The sequence below is a fragment of the Otolemur garnettii genome, unplaced genomic scaffold (assembly GCF_000181295.1).
Source record: "Otolemur garnettii isolate 467f Iridium unplaced genomic scaffold, OtoGar3 scaffold00123, whole genome shotgun sequence".
In the NCBI taxonomy this organism is placed as follows: domain Eukaryota; kingdom Metazoa; phylum Chordata; class Mammalia; order Primates; family Galagidae; genus Otolemur; species Otolemur garnettii.
In genome coordinates, this window is record NW_003852518.1 from 3740328 (window position 1) to 3745098 (window position 4771).

At 41.7% G+C, this 4771-nt stretch overlaps 1 protein-coding gene across 11 annotated transcripts in view; it reads left to right on the forward strand.

Annotated features, from left to right (window-relative positions):
• The window catches only part of PKD1L1 (polycystin 1 like 1, transient receptor potential channel interacting), a 175459-nt gene that overhangs the window by 74888 nt on the left and 95800 nt on the right, over positions 1–4771 (forward strand). The gene's annotated exons all lie outside the window — the stretch shown is intronic.

Here is a 4771-nt window from a genome sequence, read left to right on the forward strand (position 1 = left end):
ACGTCTCATCAGGGTTTGGAGTGTGGAGTGGGTGTGGGGTGACGTCTCGTCAGGGTTTGGAGTGTGGAGTGGGTGTGGGGTGACGTCTCATCAGGGTTTGGAGTGTGGAGTGGGTGTGGGGTGACGTCTCATCAGGGTTTGGAGTGTGGAGTGGGTGTGGAGTGATGTCTCATCAGGGTTTGGAGTGTGGAGTGGGTGGAAGTGACGTCTCATCAGGGTTTGGAGTGTGGAGTGGGTGTGGAGTGACGACTCCTCATTTCCCTAGCGATTGATCAAACTGAGTATCTTTTCATGCACCTTGTGTCTCCTCCCTAGAGAAAAGTCTGTTCATAAACTTGGCACATTTTTTAATTGGGTTATTGCATTTTTATAATGAGTTCTAGGGGTTTTTTATATATGCTGGATACAAATCCCTTAACTAAATACATGATTTGAAAATATTTTTCCTGTCTCTTGTTCTCTTTTCACTTTCTGTCTTTTCCCCATTTTAGCAGTTTTTGATGAAAGTTCTATGTAAGATTGTTTTACTCCTGCATCTTCTCAGCTGATTCTTCCTTGTCCTTGCCCCTTTCCTTTCCTGCGTGGCAAGATCTGGCTTTCTGTTGAAGGATCTCTTTGCAGTCTTTGTCCAGTTTAAGCCTAGTAATAACCACCTTGCTGGGGTGAACGCCCACCTGGACGGTCGTGTCATTAGCCTTGTCCTGCTGCGCCCGCTCAGTGTAGATGGCGTATTTCTTCCTGTAAAGCTGGACTACTTTGCCAACCTGCTGACCTTTACAGAGCCCCCAGACAACCTGACCTTCACCATCCTTCCAGATGGGCATGGATGGAACATTGTACTTTCGTCACAGCTCTTTGGAGAGAGGGGAAGACATAATCTTCCTGCGAATATGGGGAGGTGCATTGAAATGTCTTTTGCCTTTCTTGCTTCACTCAGAAGTCACAAACGGGGCAGCACCTGTGGCTTAAAGGAGTAGGGCGCTGGCCCCATATGCTGGAGGTGGTGGGTTCAAAACAAGCCCTGGCTAAAAACTGCCAAAAAAAAAAAAATTCTCTCTATCACTCTTTTTTCTTTTTTTGAGACAGAGTCTCTCTCTGTCACCCGGGGTAGTGCTGTGATGACATCATAGCTCACAGTAACCTCAAACTCCTGGGCTCACATGATCCTCTTGCCTCTCCTCCCAAGTAGCTGGGACTACAGGTGCCCACCACGTGCCTGACTCGTTTTTTTTACTTTTAGTAGATACAGGGTCTCACTCTTGTCAGGCTGGTCTTGCACTCCTGAGCTCCAGAAATCCTCCTGTCTTGGCCTCCCAGAGTGCTAGGATTATGGGCGAGAGCAACTGCACCCAGCTGATTTGTCTCCTCTTACTTTTCCTATGCCTTTGATATCTTGTCTAAAAAATCATTACTTAGGCCAACATCACAAAAATGTACTCCTGTGTTTTTTCTAATGGTTTTGTAGTTCTTTAGTTTTTACATTTGATTGTATGTTCTACTTTGAGTTAATCTTTGTGTGCAGGGCAAGGCAGGGCTGCAGCTTCCTTCTCTGCATGTTGATGGTTAGTTGCCTAAGTACCATTTGTTGAAAAGACAATTTTTCCCCCGTTGAGTTATCTTGGACCCTTTGTCAAAAATCAATTGTCATAAATGTTAGGGTTTATTTCTGGACTCCAGAAATAAACTAATTTATTCTATTTCCAATTCTATTTCCTTAACCTAGATGTCTGTCCTTATACCAGAACTATGCTGCCTACATTACTGTAGTATTTGGAGTTTTGTAATATATTTGGAAACTGAGAAGCCTGAGCCTATTTATTCTTCTTTCTCAAGGTTGGCTATTCCAGATTCCTCATGTGTTTTGGAGTCAGCCTGTCGATTTCTGCAAAAATAAGATAGCGTCGGCGTGGAACGCTGGCTCTGGTGCCCGCAGCATGGGCAGCCTGGTGCTCCAGACAACTGCTGATGACAAAACAAAAGCCAGCGGGCATTTTGATCAGAACTTTTTGAACCTATGTGTCAGTTGGGGGAGTATGGCCATTTTAACAGCATCAAGCCTTCTAATTCATAGATATGGCCTGTGCTTCTATTTATTTAGATCTTTAATTTCTATTCAGTGGGCACATCTTATGTTTCTTTTGTTCAATTTGTTTAGAAACATTTTATTCTTTGTGATGCAACTGTAAATTTGTTTTCTTAAATATTTTTGGATTTTTTTATTGCTAGTGCATAGACATACAGCTGATTTTATATATTGATTGCAAATGCTACAGCACTGAAGAATAAGTTTGTTAGTATTGATAGATTTTTTTAGTGCATTACGTGAAATATTCAGTATATAAGATCATGTCATCTGTGACTAGAGAAAGCTTTACTGCTTTCTTTTCAACCTGGATGCTTTTTATTTCTTCTTGCCTGATTATCCAGGCTACAATCCTCAGTTCACTGCTGAACAAAATGCCAAGAGTAGAAATCTTCCCTGATCTTGTTCTGAATGTTTTTGTTTTTGTTTTTGTTTTTGAGACAGAGTCTTAAGCTGTCACCCTTGGTAGAGTTATGTGGCATCACAGCTCACAGCAACCTCAAACTCTTGTGCTTAAGTGATTCTCTTGCCTCAGCCTCCCAAGTAGCTGGGACTACAGGTACCTGCCACAATGCCCGACTATTTTTTAGAGATGGGGTCTCACTCTTGCTCAGGCTGGTCTCAAACCTGTGAGTTCAGGCAATCCACCTGCCTCAGCCTCCCAGCATGCTTGTTCTGAATTTTAAGAAGGAAGCATTCAATTTTTTCCCACTTGGTGTCAGGTTTTTCATACACAGTCATTATTATGTTGAGGATGTTCCCGTCTACTCCTGGTTTTATTAGTGTTTTTAAATTCTGAAATGGTGTTGGATTCTGTTAAATGCTTTTTCTAGGTCAATGAGGTCTATTGAGATAATGGTTTTTGCCCTTTTGACTATTAACACGTAATGTGTGGGTCCCTTCCAAAATTCACATTAAACTTTATCCCCAAGACATTAGTAGTATTAAAAGGTGGGGTTGACAGGCAGTGATTATGCCATGAGGGCTGTGCTCTCATACGTGGAATCGTGACCTTACAAAGGGCTAGAGCAAACTGGATAAAGCCCCTTTGGCCCTTCCGTCCCTTCTGCTATGTGAGGACATGGTGTTCACCCCTGCTGGAGGATGCAACAGCAGGTGCTATCCTGTAAGCAGAGAGCAGCCCTCACCAGATGGCTGATCCTGCCAGTGCCTTGTTCTTGAACTTCCCGGACACCAGAACTGTGAGAAATAATATCTGTTCTTCACAAATTGCCTAGTCTCAGGTGTTTTATTACAGTAGCACAAACAGAGTGAGACAGTTACATTAAGCTGATTAATTTTCCTATGTGGAATCACCCTTGCAATCCAGGAATAAATTCATTTGGTCAGGATATAGAATCCCTGGCCTTTCTTGCTGGATTTTACTTCTGTATTTTTTTAAGGATTTTTGTGTCGTATTCACAACAGGTATTGGCCTGGTGTTTTCCTTCCCTGTGTTGTCTTTGTCTGGTTCTCGTATCAGGGTAATAGTGGCCTCAATCAGTTTGGAAGTATTCCTTTGTATTCTGATATTTGGAAGATTTCGTGAAGGATGGGTATTAATTCTTCTATAAATATTCTGTAGAAATTGCCAGTTATGTTATTCTAGGTCTGGGATTTTCTTTGTAGAAATTTTAAAATGACTAATTCAGTCTCTTCACCATTTAGATTTTTTATTTACTTTTGAGTCAGTTTCAGTAGTTTTTTCTTTATAGAATTTTAATTTACATCTTCTCTCCCTCTCTTTTTCTCTTTGTCCGTCTTGCTAAATATTTATCAGTTTTGTTGATCTTTTCAAGGAATAAACTTTTGGTTTCACTGATTTTTTTCTCTGTGTTTTCTTCCCCGTTCTTTCTTTCATTTCTGCACTAATTTTTAGTGTTTGTTTCCTTCTGCTTACTAAAGGTTTAATTTTCTATTCTTGTTCTTGTTTTCTGAGGTGGAAAGTTGCATTATTGTTTTGGTATTGTTTCTTTATAGGTATTTATAGTAAACAGTGTAACCTAATTGTACATACCCTTATATTAATCTGAAATAAAAAAAAGGAAAATGTCCCTTTTTATTGCTACAACCTGTTTTTGTCTTAATTTATTCTTCTGACATCACTATGGCCACGCTCCATGCCTTATGGTTGGTCTTGGCACGTAGGCCTTTCTCATCTTTTTCCCTTTAACCTAGTTTTATCCTAGAATCTAAAATACGTCTCCAGGAGACATGTTGTTTTGTGTGCCAGTTGTACAGTTCCTGTCTTCTGATTACACTGTACGATGTGTTCACATTGAGAATTACTCATCTGTTTTGGAGTTATGCACCTGCTCTGCTCGAGTCTCCTACCTGAACCACGATTACCTCTCCTGTCTCCTACCTGAATCGTGATTACCTCTCGTGTCTCCTACCTGAATCGTGATTACCTCTCGTGTCTCCTACCTGAACCATGATTACCTCTCCTGTCTCCTACCTGCATCGCGGTTACCTCTCCTGTCTCCTACCTGAACCATGATTACCTCTCCTGTCTCCTACCTGAATCGCGGTTACCTCTTCTGTCTCCTACCTGAATCGTGGTTGCCTCTCGTGTCTCCTACCTGAATTGCGATTGCCTCTCGTGTGTCCTACCTGAATCGCGGTTGCCTCTCGTGTCTCCTACCTGCATCGCGGTTGCGTCTCCTGTCTCCTACCTGCATCGCGGTT